The sequence below is a fragment of the Ictidomys tridecemlineatus genome, chromosome 1 (assembly GCF_052094955.1).
Source record: "Ictidomys tridecemlineatus isolate mIctTri1 chromosome 1, mIctTri1.hap1, whole genome shotgun sequence".
Lineage (NCBI taxonomy): Eukaryota > Metazoa > Chordata > Mammalia > Rodentia > Sciuridae > Ictidomys > Ictidomys tridecemlineatus.
The window spans coordinates 31302097-31319456 of record NC_135477.1 but is presented as its reverse complement, the minus strand read 5'-3'; positions in this window follow the sequence as shown (position 1 = coordinate 31319456).

The following is a 17360-nucleotide window of genomic DNA, read 5'->3' as shown; positions in this document are numbered from 1 at the left end:
TAAAAGGAGATAAACACTGACTGAAATTCTGCATTTATTTCATGTGTAACATATGAAACTTAATAAAACATTATCTGATATCTCATAGATATCCTGAAGTAGTCATAAGATTAAAGGAAATGTAATAAGACCCACATCAGGGAATATTTCTAACTTAACTTTAGGCAGTAAACATTATCTTAACATCAATAATCTGACAAGATGACTTTGTGGAAGAAGAGTTATAGAGCAAAATACTTTAGGATTCTAAATAGAATTGTCATGAACAATGTGGAATGGATGAAATTCAATTGTGTCGACATACTTAAAATACAAATATTTAGTGAGGAAAAACAGCCCATATATACAATTATAATAATAGATACAAAGAACATATTTGATAAAATTCTACACACACACACAGAGCCAAAAATAACACAAGGGAACAAACTCTCTTAATATAATAAGAAATATCTACCACAATTTACTTAAAACATCATTTTCAACATTAATTTCTTAAACCTCCATGTATTTCTGCAGATTAGAAGTGAAATAAGGATGCCTCTATCAACAATTCTATTCAGTGTTATGATATAAATCCTAACCAGTGAAACAATTCCATAAAGAGAAATTAAGAGATGAGAATTAGAAAATAATAAATGGAAATATACTCCTGATAGCAGGATATGCACCTTGAAGTTCCAAACATATCTATAGATAATCAGTAAATTTCATGAGGGTTCTAAACATGATATCAACAGAATGATGAAATCAATCATATTTCCATATACCAGGTAAATATAATGGCAAAGGCATTCTAAATGATAACAGAATTTTTATCATTCAGGTAAATCCTAACAGAAATTTTACAAGCACCACACTGACAACCTAATTTTACAGAGTAAATAATAAGAAACCAAAACCACTGGAAACCACCTTATTCATGAGTGGACAAAGCCATTGGTTTAAGATATCATTTCTTTCCAAATGTATGGATGCATAAACCGATTTACCCTCACCATGAAAAAAAAAACCACCAGATTAGTCACTGGGGGAAAATTATAAGCTGAATGATAAACATTCATTTGGAAATGCAAACACCTAAGACCTAAAGTAATATTGAAGTGGCAGAACAAACATGGAAGACTCACACTGCCAGATATCAGCTCCTCTTATAAAGATTTATAGCCCAATGTAGAAACAGCACAAAGTCCATTATACAGAGAAAGGTAAAGTTGGTAAGATTTTAGCACTGTGATCTTGTGTGTTAGAGGTTTGGAAAATACTGTGAATTAGGGAACATTGACAGCACTGTAGTGCAGCACAGAAGAAGCCCACCTTAGGAATGTGGTCATTTCTGAGTTTAACATCAGAGGTCACTGCATGAGGTAGGCCATTGGGAATGAGGTCAATGTATCTCTGATCTCATGCAACACAGGATCTATGTAGGGCATGTAGCTCCTGTCCTGAATGTACAGAATCCAGTGTCTGCCAATCACATGAACAACCTCTTTCTGCATGTTAATGGTAGGACAAAAATAAGAAATAATAGGACAGGCCAAATATGTCATCTTTGTCATAACACTGATGTGCTACATGGAGCATGATTAATGAAGCCAAGCAGTGTAAATGAAAATGATATGTCCAGAGGTACACTACTACATATAGAGTTACCAAAGTATAGATGGGTATTACTCTTCTATAAACTATGTATTGCAAATTATCAACAAATACCTATACATCATCATCCATGAGGAGTAATGTAAATAAAATAAAAGTTTAGAAAAATAAAAAAGCATAATTATGTCAATAAGTTAGGATCCTAGCAGAAAGATAAACAATAATCAAAGATATTAAATTTATATAAAAAATCCATGGTATTAAAAATTAAATTATAATGAATCAGTAGATATTTGTTGGTTTGTTTGCATAAGCAATTTGCGGTGGTGCCCCATCACACTCTCACATCCCAAATGTGGTCATGCTGAGCATTCTATCAGCTGATTCCACAACTTTCTGAAGTTTTATGTTCATATTTCAAAACAATGAGTGTTTCTTATTTGTCAACTTTTAGATAATTCTTATTGATTTCCTGGTATGGAAGATAAGAATTTTCATCTCTTAATCCAAAAATACAAATACACATGTACAAATAGCTTCAATCACACACACATACACACACACACACACACACACACACATGGAGAGACTTCCCCTCATCCATTTAACAGAATATATTAGACTATAATTTTGTTTATATACTGAGAGTTTAAACCATGCTGATTACATAAATATTGTTTCTTAAGATCATTTTTCCATTTTCATTTCTTTAAACTTTCTATTTTAAAGATTACTGTGTGTTTACTATTTTTCTCTCCTCTTACCTTAAAAAAGAATTAGTCCTTATACTTTCATTTCACTGGAATCCAGAGAGAGGATAGAAAGAATGTTTCATGTGTGCTGCACCACTGGACATCTTGAAAAGAAAATTTATTAGGTAATATTTTCTCATAGAATATTAAAATTACTGATCCTTCTCTCTGGCCTTCTTACTTTCTTGATATAAACTTATGAAAACATACTTCTGCAGTAATAAGATTCCTTCAGGTTCATCATCTGTCAAATGGGGAATAGCTTTATGATGGATCTTAGTTTTTAGAAAACTTCTTAGAGTGAAAACCATCTTAGAAACCCTCACTAATTTCTCAGATTTTCACTTACACTTCAGTCAGGAGAATTTCCTTTTTCCTACTCCAGAATTAGAATTATCACAAAGGGGAAAGACATCTGCAAGACTTCATCTGCTAAATAAAGTAGAACTTTCATAAGAAACCAGATATATAATCCCATGCTGATTTATGCTGCCTGGGCCAGCCACACACAGTGTCCCTTGAAATCCAGACACTGCACCACAGCTCCATTGCCTCTCCTATGGCCATGCTCTCTTCACTTCTCAGTCATCCTCCTGATTATAGCTGGTGGCACAGAAGGGTAAATAGTGAAGCTTCCCTAAGACAAACAAGAGGAGCACAATAGCATCATCTTCCCCACGTCCCTGGGAAATTAATATCGCTCATTATCTGTGGTCAGACCTCTGACGTGTGTGCTTCATCAGGAGCAGAATATCTCTCCCTGTGGTGCTTATTGTCTCTGTCCCAGCACTAAACACATCATCCACAGCAATTTTAGGTTGATACTAAATAAACTTCAACTGTTGATTTTCTGCTTTTTCTTGGAATAATTTATTTTATTTTGTCAAATTATCTGCCAACTTTTGTAATTATTACTGAATCCAAAATGACTCACAGTGATTTACAGTTGGCTAAAAAAAAACCCTGGAGATCCCAGGATAAGAAGAAACCTCTGTGTGGTATGGTAGACACTGTGATCATTGGCCAGACTTCATTTTCTTTAGCCTTACTCTTTGTTGGCTTAAGACTTTTATTTATGAGACTCTTTACTGCTAGAAGACCTTTGAGAACATTTATTACCTAAAAAAAACCCCATAAGCTAAAAACTATTAATGATCCTTCTGAATTTTTCCTTCTCATTGCAATCATGAATATGATGAGGACATAGAATAGTCATTATCTTGAAACATGAGATTTTAATCATGAAAATGAAGGTCTACATTCTAAATATGGAAAGTACTCAATTTTCTAAGGCTTGGGGCTACTGTAGTATCCCTAGAATTAACCACAGTGAGACTCCTTGTATTTGAGGTAAATTTTAAACCCAGTATTTGTTTAACAAATTAATAGCTAGATTTTTGCCTTATTTTCAGAGAAACAGAAACTTAATTAATAAAAAATAGAAATGAGAAACGTTTTAGGCTAGATGTTATAAGCCTGACTCAAGAGTCTGCAATTCTCCTCTTCTGTCAAAACTTTAAATGGGCTCAATCTTGTCTACAAACCTATTATGAAGTTGAAATTGAGAAAAAGCTACTAGGGCAGCAAAAGCTACAAGGAATCACAGCGCACAATAATGGGGAAACCAACGCAGGATGTGCCAGCATTGTTGTGATCCAGGTGAGAGGCCACTGCTACTTGGTCCAGGGAACAAGCACAGGAATAAAGAGGAAGATACAAAATGAAGTGACACTCAAAGTGTCACTTGAAGACAGATAGTTGATGCATCAACTGCACAAATATGATAAAGGAAAGAGAAGGAGTGATTCCAATGTGAAAGTCAAGGTTTTATACTGAGAAGGAGATGTGACACAGTATTGTCAACAAGGCTGCTATTTTAAATACTGAGAACAGGAGATGATTAACCCAAACACACACACACACACACACACACACACACACACACACACACAAAGACATACATATTATTTTGAAATAGATTCCTTGGCTAACATTAAATTAATAATGCTTTCATAACCTGGGATCTCTAGGGTCTATTTAGCCAACTGTAAATCAGCACCCTTATCAAGAACTGAACCTTCTCAACATGTGTACTAACTAGAGAGAGTCAGTCCTCTCCCATGATAACGTCAACCTCAGGTAGATTTCTGAGCTCAAGGAGTTATCCTGAAGATTTAAGTCAAGTTAAAATTACTTCAGGGAGTACATTTATAAGCCAAGGTTAATGTTTTTATTTGTCGAGGTGAAGTCGGAGATTGGGCAGTTACAGACATGTAGTTTATCAGAGTTAAGTTAAATCAAATTTGCTGAAAAAAAATAAACAAAAATATAATTATGTGGAAATGCATTCCATGCCAGAGATTAAAATATTAATATAACTTGGTGATATTACTAGAGTAATGTCACAATGATGGTAGACCCAGATATTTAGGCATTTGTCTCTCCACCATATCAACCATTGACTTTGGGTAATTAATCTGAAGAAATTATAGTAGGACTCTTGAATATGGGCAAGTATGTGCATCTTCCTCGTAAATACCTGATGAAGAAAGTGTCTGGTGATGAATGTCAGTAATCAGGCAGTTCACAGAGAGGCTAACATTCCCCATACCCAGCTACATGGGAGGCAGAGTGGGGGATAGTGAACTGTGTTTTTGTGCAGCTTGATGGCCTCCAACTAGGCAATGGCAATTGTTTTTTCCTTCACACAACAAGGTTGTGACTTCTTTTTCCTTTGCAGTACAAGGGATTGAACCCAGGGTATTCCACCACTGAGCTGTATCTCCAACACTTTTTACATTTTAATTTAATTTAGGGTCTTTCTAATCTTCCCTAGCTGCCCTCAAACTTGCAATCATCCTACCTTATTCTCCTGAGTCACTGAGATTGCAGGTGTGAGCCACCATGTCCTGATAAAATTGTGACTTTGTTTGCTAACGGACTGGCACAGAGACATTACTCATTGTTTAAATATTTGAGGGACAAGAAACTTCCCAAGAGGCTTTAAATAAAGAATTCAAAAAAGAAAAAAGAATTTATTTTCTTATTGGATCTAAGAATGTAAGGAAATCTCTTTCGGGATACTGACTGGCTACAGACATAAAGGGATGGAGATTTAGTTGATTACAGATGACAAGAAATACAGTGTTTGAAAATTATAATAACAGTACTGCTGGAAGGGTAAAAAATATTTTATTTCTTGAATTAACAGTTTGTAATATTTTAACTATTTAGTTCTCAATGATAGCAAAAACTATGTAGTGTAAAAATATCAGAAATAAATATCCCTTAATAGCTAAAATGAGGATTTGACAAAAAACACCTCTGAGGAGACCAGATATCAAACTTACTTGATAAAATCTTTTATCTTTTGCAAGTTTATGAAATAATCAGAAAATCAATGTGTGGAAAAGCCAAAAATCTCATTTTGGGGAATGAGATTTAAAAAGGAAACCAATAGATTTTCCAGAACTAAAAATACAACAGATTCAACAATAAATAGATTTAGCATAGAAGTTCAACAGCAGACTTCAAGGAATGGAAGAAAGAAATAGCAAACATGAGGACTGAACAACAGAAACATTTCAGTATGAATAGCATAAAGAAAAAGGAACAAAACAAAATGAACAGAACCAAGAAGATTATGGAATTCCATCTATTATGACTTCCATCCTTGATGGAAGTCCCAGAAAGGGAAGAGAGACAAAAGAGGCATATAAGGGTTCTGACTGTGGAAATGTAAAAGACAGCGAATTTCTTCTGGTGAGCAAACTCCCGAGGAATAATAGGCATTTTGTTATCAACAGTTGGAATATTCTGCAGTTTCTCCCAGGAACTAGTAAGATAACTAATATATGTAGAGCATCAACCTTGATCTCCGCTCCTGGGAATAGAGGAACTCTCTTTCAGACAACCACAATGTTTCACTGCATCTAAACTTGTCTACATAACAGTTACCTTATGCAATGGATATTCTTTTGTGAGGACAAAGTGCATGGAGTACTGCATACGTGGCATAGGTTAAGGGCATCGAAGTGGCAGGCCACTCCCTCATGCTAAGCACCTGAGGAGCAGGCCACTTACCCCGTAGGCACAGCCCTAGGCATGAGGCCATGTGTTGCAGTCCCTGAGCTTGATCCACGGCCCACACCTTGATTGATCGCTGCCAGGACAGTTAGCAGAAATTGCACTGGTGGCTGCCTATAATCTGCTTAGCTACTATTTGAGAATATATATACATGGTAACTGTGCAATAAAATTAGATCTGTTTCCTGCTTGGTCTCTGAAGGTCTTGATTAGGGACTCCGCAGCAACACTGTCCTCTACCCTGTTCCGTGGACCTCCTCGCTGAATAAGATCGATCCCACACAATTCTTTTTTTTTTTTTAATTTCTTTTAGTTGTAGATGTACACAAACCTTTATTTTGTTTACTTATTCTTATGTGTTGCTGAGGATTGAACCCGGTGCCTCACATTTATTACACAAGAGCTCTACCACTGAGCCACAATCCCAGACCCTACAATGAACATTCATGAGAGCTATACAAAGCTCCTAAATTTGCACATTGCATCTTGGTATGTAGCTAAGGAATAAGCTGCATAATGTTGCCAACTCTGTAACCTGTGATAATGAACAATATGTACTAATGACGCCAATGACCTAATGTAACCTATTGATATAAATAAATCTGGCAGCTTGGATGAGGAGCCTTTGCTTTGCCTCTGCACCTTGCTTCTGTCTCCATTTGCTTTCCTTGCAGAGGCATATCATCTCTGAAGAAATAAAGGCTGAAAATTTTAACATTCAAGGAAAGTTGTGACTCTACCCATGCTGGAAACTAAACTCCAAATGGGTTAAAACCAGGGCATATTTTAAACAAACTTCAAAACCGTAGACAGAGACTGTTGAAAGAAGAAAGACAGAAGTGATGCATCACATAAAGTATCTTTCATAAAAGTAACAGTTGGCTTTTCCTCAGAAATGCTGGAAGGCATTGATCTGTGGCATTGTGGATTTAAAGTGCTGATAGGAAATTTGTCAATGAAGAATTTTCTGCCTGACAACACTATCCTTTCACAATATGTGGGAAATTAAGACATTTCAACATATACCAAAAGATAAGGAAATTCTTCAGAGTACATCCATCATACAAGAAGGGCCAAAACAACTCAACATTCTGTTTCTTATGTAATATAGAAATATGCCAGAGCAAATCCCACCATCATGTAATCCACAAAAATAGGAGTGTGATTAGAATAAGATGCATTTTATGTTTATACAATTATATTAAAATATATTCTACTCTTATGTATAACTAAAGAGAACCACTAAAATGAGAAATAAAAGGAAAAAGGATATCTGAAAATAAATTTCTGCAAATTTAAGAAATAATTCTGATGAAGTATTAATTCTACCAAAATATAAATATCAATAGAATTCTACTTTTGTATTTAACTCTCCTTTTGTTTCTATACTATTTTAAAGAAATAATAATAAATATATTCTATGGACATACAACATAGGAAGATATAATTTGTGACCAAAAAAAGACAAAGGTGAATGTTTTTGGATCAGAGCAGAATTAGTTGTATGCAATTGAAAAGCTAACTGAGAATTATTTCAAGTTAGATATTTGTAAATTTAGAATGCTAACAGCAATCCCCATGGTAACTACTAAAATTATAACTTAAAAATCAAAAGGGAATAAAAAGCTCAATATAAACAATGATGATCAAATAAAACTTAAGTCAATAATAGAAGAAATGAGAAACCAAAAGTATATAGGGTACATAGCATTATAGTAGAACAAGGATTGTCAATATGATTCAGCTCTTGAACTGTAAAAGTATTAAGAACACCATTAAAAATACAGATATATAAGGAATGTACAATCTATAAGAGACAGATTTATATCAAACACAGTTACATTAAAAGTTAAAAAACGGATAATTTAGGCAGGGGATGTGGCTCAAGTGGTAGCACGCTCACCTGGCATGCATGGGGCACTGGGTTCGATCCTCAACATCACATAAAAATAAAAACTAAAAAATAACTATTAAAAATACAGATCGATCTCTCTCTCTCTCTCTCTCTCTCTCTCTCTCTCTCTCTCTCTCTCTCTCTCTCTCTCTCTCCTCTCTTAAAAAAGTGGATAATTTCCCATGCAATTAGTAACCAAATATGGGGATGGTATGCTGATATCACACAATAGATATCAATAAAAATTTGCTTAGGGGATGGGGTTGTGGCTCAGCAGTAGAGTGTTCACCTAGCACATGCAAGGCCCTGGGTTCGATTCTCTGCACCAGATAAAAATAAATAAATAAAATAAAGGTATTGTGTCCAACTACAACCAAAAATTAAATATAAAAAATTTTGCTGAAAGGCTGAATGTTCTTTCTGATATGCAAGTGCTAACATACATAAGATGAGAGGGACGGGGAATAGAAGTTCATAGGATTAGGGAAAGGGAAATAAAGGGAAGAGAGGTGGAATGGGAATAGGAAAAACAGTGCAATGAATCAGACATAACTTTCCTGTGTTTATATATGTATACATGACCAGTGTAGCTCCACATCATGTACAACCACAAGCATGGGATCCTAAATAGAATAAGTTATACTCCATGAATATACAATGTCAAAATACACTCTACTGTCATCTATATATAAAAAGAACAAAATTTGAAATGAAATTAGACAAATTAGACATTTTATATTAGAAATGAGAATATTTTATATTAGAAAAGAGGTGAATTTATGTACAACATACCTTATAAGTGTATGTGTAATAATCAAGAGATTAAAAGATCCTGAAATTGTAAAAAGCAAGCATTGATAAATGAAGAGACAAATAGTTGTAAAATAGAAGTGGGGCATTCCAACACTCAACTTTCAATAAGAAATAGAGCATCTGGACAAACACCAAAGAGAAAATGGAAGATTTAAACAGCATCAGATATCAACTATAGCTAACAAACACATAACAGGACACTTTTCTTAACAATTATAGAATCCACATTCTACTCAGATACACAAAGAATATTCTCCAGGATAAACCATGTGTAGATCATGCATAATTCTCAATTGATTTTAAAATATTAAAGTCATACCTACCAAGTATCTTCTCTGATCACAATGGAATGAAAATACAAATCAACAACAGCAGGAAATGTGGATGTTAAAGGACGTACTCTTGGACAACCAATAAGTTAAAAAAGAAATCACTAGGAAAACTAGAAAATATTCAGAGATAAATGAAAATAAAACACAACATAAGAGAATAATATTATGTAGGAAAACCCAGTTCACAGAAGAACATTGAGAGCAGTCATTCTATATTAAAAAGGAAGAGAATGTGCAAATTATATCTCTAAATATTTGAAAAACCTAGAAATTGGAAATGCTCTCTACAAAGATGATGTTACAGTTTTTAAAGGAACATAGCAATAGGAGTGTATACTTACACTTTCTCATCTTGCAAGGAAATTGAAGGTTTTTCAAGAACACGGCCATTCAAGGAATTGAGACTTGAAGAAATCATACTTGAGTCTATAAAAAATATAAGTAAAATTTAAAAAAAAATAAAAAATAATAAAGAAAATTAGCTGAATTTTTAGTGACATCAGCTCTGTGAGACAATACTGCAATTTGTTGGTCGAGAGCAATGCACTTCATAGAGCTTCCTTGATCTTCTGTACAGCAAATGCTGCTGTCAGACTACACCCTGGTTAGGATGGCCTTGCAGGCAATGCACAGTGTCCTGGACCAGGCATTACATGGTTTAAGACATATTTGGCTTCACTGTTATTTTGTTATGTGACATGGAGCAAATAAATTCTCTTTTTGTGTGTGGGCCTCCCTCTCCTCTATTATAAAACAAGGAGATTAGGTGAGGAATGTCTAATTCTTTTTAAGTTCCATGACTCCTTTATAAACTAGTTCATCTGTTTCTCCTTCTATCAGGTAACAGACACAATGACATTCAAGACTTCTGTCCTGCATGATGGTAGAGAGTTTCCCAGCCTAGAGAAGTTTGACCCTGATCACTTTCTGGATGAAAGTGACAACTTTAAGAAGTGTGACTACTTCATGGCTTTCTCATCAGGCAAGCAAGCTAGTTTTCATCTGTGCATCTGGGGACAAGTGAGATGAGGATGGGCTTTGTGTGGAGGCTCCTCTGGGCTGTACACATGGCCATTTCTCTGAAGCCAGAGGCACTACTCCCAATGTCCAGGTTTTAAGGTATTTTTCTCACTGGTTTGGAGGATCTACCCATCGATTCTGCTTCCTGACCCTGAAAAGATTCTCAGGAGCAACTAGAAGTCCAGTTCTACCAAGAATTTTCTCAATTCCCTGAAAAGCCAGTTCAATCAATGGCATTACTGATCATCTTATGTGTATCAATCCCACAATGAGATCCAGGGATACAAATGTGAATAAGAAACAAATCTGTTTCCTAAGAGAGAGGAAGAAGAATTCACAGGCAATAAAACTGCAGCTTGACCAATGCTATGCTAGAGGCTGCTGTGCAAGGCCAATAAGAGGAGCTCCTGCCTGGTCTTACTGGGGTAGAAGAAGAGCAGTTAGAGTGTAAGGAAAACAAAATTTAAGGAAGTAACCTTTAAGTGTTTTCTCTTAATTTGTAAGGGTCTTTGAAAGAAACAGGTGGCACACACTCAAACATGTTAATTGAATATTTTAATGAGGAGGCTGTTTTTCAGAGGTGTACACAGGACAAGGGAAGTGGCAAAGTGTAGTAAAGGATTAGGGACTAGCATCAACAGGAAGATGTTACCATCCCAGGTTGAAAGGTGCAAGGGACAGTGGGTGTCATTGGAAGCCAAATAGATATTTAGCCAAGATACAGTGGACGCCTAAAATGCAAAGGTGTGTATTGATAGATGAATACAGTCACTGCTGCACTGCTGAAACTGTGGCTCAAGAGGTGGGACTGAAAGAATAATTACTCTAAACTTTTTAATACCCAGTTCTCTGAATTCAAAAGATCTGGCTCCTTGCTTAACGTAGTCCCTAGAAGTCAGTTTCCAGGGAAAAGGTAGGCAATAGGAAGGAAGGAAGCTAGATTCTATACATGAATACAAGCTATGGGTTAATCAGCCATTTATTAATATATTCATCAATTCCACATTTCTTTAATCCTTCCCATCTGATAACTTGGAATTAGAATTAAATGTATAATCAATTCATCTGTCATTTTTGTAAACAGAGATTGTGCGGGAGAGGACTAGTCCTGCATGGAGTTGTATTTAATCCTAAGCAATATTTTACAGTATTTTACCTCGAAATCTCTGGTGGATCCAAAAGACACTGACACCACCCCACCTGCAGTTGGGCTAGGCTCTATACCACCCTTCTATGAGCTCTGTTTCATGCCAGTCTGAAGAAAGATTACCAGATTTCTGAAGGAGACCCTTCAGTCATTTGAACAAGTGCTTTTTGTTGTTGTTATCATCATTGTTGCTGGATTTTTTTTCTGACTAGTATGTCAATAATTCTGCACCCCTTAATGGCAAGAATTCCATCCATGAGCTCTTTGTCTATTAATTTTGCCCACCGTTCAAGATCCAGTTCAAATTTGTCTGCATGAAAGAAATCTTACTGTTGTATATCCAATAAAAATCTTCTTGTAACATAGTCCTAAGGTCATAAATCACATATAACTTGCAGTGCCTACCAAACAGAAAGCACCTTATAAATTTAATATTTTGTTTTAGTCCAAATTAGCAATCAGAGATTATTCTATGACTTTACAATTATTTAAAAAAAATATGAAATTTGCCCAACTTGAAGTAGGCCAGACGAGGCCAGACATGGAAGAAGAGGAGGAAGCAGATTTATTGCCCACACCCAGATTCAAAAGGGGGGCATTTTGCCTCTATCAAATCATCCCTCTTAACCCCAAGTTCAGAGAGGTTCAGAACTTTATACCCAGTGTGTTGGGGGAGGAACTCAGAGGCTCACAATAGGTAGAAGTCTGCACAAAAGCAACTTTTTTTCAGAACAGTGGAACCCAGTCCTAGATACAAAATCAAGGACATTTCTCTGTTAGCTCCTCAGAATCTGATTATTTTTCTTTGAAATGAAAATGCCTCTGTGAAAGCCTTGGGTTACTTTCTTATAGCAATCTGGTGCTACAAGCATAAGCATACCCTCCCTCCTTCTGCCTGAAAACTCTGTTGCAGAAATTCTTGCTGATAGTCTAAGAACATTTATGGTGAGGGTCTCTAGAGAAGATTAATTAAGATTTTCTGTGGAGGAGGGTATGCCACTACAAACTCATATGTAAATTTCCTGGGAAATAATCACTTGAGAGTCATATGTACTTTTTGTCTTTTCCAATGGTTATTAGAATATAATTGTGAATGTGACATGTATTTATGTATTTATATGTAAATGTGTGTATATGTGTATGCATTCAGGGAAAAACATGGAAATATCATTCCAGCAAGAGGGAATAGCATGAGGTACAATCTGAATTTCCAATTTGTCCAAATATACCCTTTCTTTATACCTCTACTGGTTAGACTGCCCCAACCTCCCACATAGAGACAAATAAATCTAAGACAAGTCAGAAAAGAGGAGAAAATATACATATGGTGATATTTGAACACAGACAAACAGGAATAAATACATATGTGTGTATACAAAACATCTGTGATTTGAAAATGACATTTGTATAATTACATGTCATAGATATTTTTACAAGTAGTATAAATTAATGTAATATATAATGCCCCATTGTTTGGCTATTTCATAATTGCCAAAAATATTTTCTTTTTTATATAGGTATACCTCTTTGATGATATTTAGATTATTTTTGGATTGTTAATATAAAAAGATTATGTGCAGGGCTGGGGTTGTGGCTCAGTGGTAGAATACTCACCCAGCATGTATGAGGCCCTGGGTTTGATCTTCAGCACCACATATAAATAAATAAAATAAAGGTATTGTGTCCAACTACAACTAAAAAAAGAAAACTGAGTTTATATATATATATATATATATATATATATATATATATATATATATATGCACATATATATTTTTACTTATGGACTTCTTTGGATGTTTTTTTAGATATAAAATGGGTGCACTATAGTGTATATGAGCTTTTATTTTCAGAGACAATGAAACATAGCACATTAAATACTACATAAATGTTTACTTTTAAACTGTCAGTATAACTAAGGACAGTTTGTCCAAGCCTTTGTAAATACTGAGGATTAAAATTCTTTGGTAAATTTATGGGTTGACTTTCATGGATTTCTCAAGTAAAAAATCTTATTATCTGCAAACAGTATTTCATTACAATGATCACAAAATTTTGAAAGAAAAGTGTCTAATCTATGTTACTGATTGTGTACTTCCATGTCTTGCTCTTTCAGTGATTCTCTCTCTTTCTCTCTCTCTCTCTCTCTCTCTCTCTCTCTCTCTCTCTCTCTCTCTCTCTCTCTCTCACACACACACACACACACACACACACACACAAATGAATATTTATTTATGATCATGAAACAATGTCAAATGTGGGAATAAGAAAACAGAGTGATTGGGAAATTCACATTGGAAAGCTTGATATTTTATGAGATTTGAAATGATTGTGGATTTAAAATCAGGAGGTAAGAGGCTGAAAGACTGACCATTTCATTTAGGAGATTTAGAATTGAAAAAGCATTTTTGTCAAATTCTGAGCAATACAATAAAAATATGGAGTTGAGAGCCTATCAAATAGGAAAAACAAACTAAATACCTTGGTCTCAGTTGATGCCTAAAGGTCACCATGAAAGTCTATATCCAAAGATAAAGATAGGCATGAAGTTGAAGACAGGCCTTAAGGCCAGAGTCCTGGATTGAATAATTATATTCACTAATTACATTGATCTACCCTTAAAAATGCTTCCTGAACACATACTTCTGGCTGGAGAAAGGTAAAGTCATCCTGAGCCTCAGATTATCATTACACTAATTTAAAGTACAATGTGTAGCAATAATTGAAGAACATCTGACAAACATGTGACCACCTCAATAAATGTTAAAAACACCCTTTAGGTAATATTCAAAACCTAGTTAAATTAATTACTTTCAATAAACTAAGAAAAAGAGGGATCTCCATATTCTAAAAGAGGATAATTTCAAAATCTTACAAAATATATTTTTTATTAACGGTGAAATATTGAACTCTTTCCCCATAAAATTGAGATAAATAAGGTTATCTGCCAAATGCCAATGTCTCGGCTTGGCACAGAATCACGAGCCACCACACAGCTTTGTAGGTTCAAACAGCAATTCTTTATTCCTGCTCTCACACTGCCTCCACACAGGTCCAGGGGCAATCCCACATCTCCCGCACAATTCACGTCCTAAATACTTTCTCTCCGAGAATCAGCCGGGAACTCAGGCAGCAGGCATGCCCTACTCCCAGCAGGAATAATCTTCAACCTCCAACTTCCCTAAAACTCCTATTGTCATGCCCTAAACCCAAGGGGGATACTTCCTGCAGGATACACCCTAATCCTGGATCCACCCTGATCATTGAGCAGGGTCACCTTTCTCAAACACACAAGCAAGGTCGCAGCAAATTTCCAAGGCAAGTCCATTTAACATGGGGTACGCTGGCAAGGATTTCGATGCGTCATTCCTACTTGGCAATGGCTCTCAGCAGTTATCCACTCTATTACTTCTATGTAATAGTATACTGGAGGATGTCAGTAAAAAAATGATAAAGACTCCTGAAAATTCCTTTCAACATGAAACAATGAGAGCACAATGAATTGAACTTTTTTTCAGACTTCTGGAAATTAGCCAAAGTTTTCAGAAATATTTCAAGAGTTTTTTAACAAAAGTGCAAATATCTTAGTGAGAATAGTGATATTGTCTTGTTCTCTTGTTGTCTTGTTCCCTCTCTACACCTCCACATGTAGTGGAGCACTGAAAAGAGATAGCCCACGGTGAAAGCAGAGGTCTGACACTGGAGGCAGCAGCATGGAGCTGGAGCTCCCTCAAAGCTCTGTTCCAGAACCTTGTCATAATTTGACTCATCTTGTGGATCTCTTGAAGATCCCACATGTAGAGCTATTTGTATATTGCCAGGACTTTGAGCTTTCCTAGTACCAAAGCCATATGTGGAAGACAATTGGAGGCAATTTTTGAGCATTGTGGATGACTGGAATCATGAATAACAGTTGAAGAAATTAATAGGTTAACTAAGAAGCTTAAAAGAAAAAGATGATGAATTAACTTGTTTTAGTCAGCATTTTCACTTCTGTGACTCAAAGAACTGAAAAGAGTAAAGTTAGAGGTGGAAAATTTTTATTTGAAGGCTCATTATTTCAATAGTATCAGTCAATAGACAGCCAGTCCATTCCTTGAGTCTCAATGAAAAGTTGAACATCATGGCAGAAGAGTACGGTGGAGGGAAGCAGCTCACATGATTATCAGGAAGCAAAGAGAAATATCTACTTGCCAGATACAAATATATACACCAAAGGAAACCCCAATGCCCTACTTCCTCCAGCCATAGCTACCTGCCTTCAGTTACAACTAAGTTAATCCATCAGGTGATTAATTCACTGTTACAACTATTATAACTTAAACATTTTTACCTTTAAAATGCATTGACCCACATTGACCCACACATGAGCTACTTGCATTGACCCACACATGAGCTATTGGGGGACACCTCACTTACAAACCATAACAGAGCTGTTCATAAATGACATCAAGTATGTCTGACCTACTCCTGGGACATTAGAACACCATGAATGTTCAGGATAGATCTAAGAAGGTCCTAAGTTTTCACCTTGGTCCAACTTCAGGTCTCTGTATAACATGGATCAAAAAATAAAAAATTAAGCAGAACTTACCATATGATCTAGAACTCCATTTAAGGGTATTTGTCTAAAACAATTGAAAGCATGCACTGGAATAGATAGATATTTGTACATCCATGTTTACCCAAAATAGCTGAAGGTAAGAAAACTCCAAAATATGTATCAATGGAAGAATGGATACACAAAATGTGGCCAATACAGTCAATAGAATATTTCCCAGCCTTAATTTATAATGACACATTTTACCAAATGGTTGAAGCTTGAACACAACCAAACCAATAAGATCCTATTTTTGTGAGATACCTGGGATAAAATTCATGGACTGAAAGTAAAATGGTAGTTTTCGGGGAATAATGAAATAGGAGATGTTGTTTAATTGGTATAGACTTTTAGTTTAGGAGAATGAAAAAAAATCTCTGGAGATGATTGTTAGTGCTAGTTGCACAATAATGCAAAATACATGTCACTCAATTTACATGTTATGCATATTTACCACAGCAAATAATATATGGTTTGTAAGGGTGTGTGTGTGTGTGTGTGTCTGTGTCTGTGTGTATGTGTGTGTATGAGAGAGAGAGAGACAGAGAGAGAGACTCTCCTGAATATGAACAAAATATACACCCTAAAGCCTCACCCTCAGGGCCAAACTCCTCCAGTCACACCCTACCTGCCTACAGTTAACACCCAGTTGATCCTTATCATGGTATTAATGCACTGATTGGGTTAAGACTTTCATTACCCAATCTACACCTCTTGCAATGTGTCTCACTCCTGGGGGCACATCTATTATCTAAATCATAAGAGAGGGATTTAACTAAAATTCAATATTGGTCAGAGTGTCTTAGAGACTTATGAGTTTAGGTGCATAGAACTTCAAATTACAAAGAGTACTTTGGAGCTGAGTCACATTATACTGCCGCAGCAGAGGTCACCACAAAGGAGAGGGGTTACAGAAAGAGAATCACAGTGCGAATTGGCATGGAAAATCCTGGGGATCAGAAAAGTTGACTAAACTTTGTTGCTCCAGAATCTTCACAGCGAACGGGTATTTGAAAAGCTGTCTGCATTTCTTAACTGGCCATGGAAAGCTGAGGCTGGGAGTCGCCCTGAAGAGGGCACACTGCAGCCCCCTGCTGCAGGAGCCTGGATGATCATG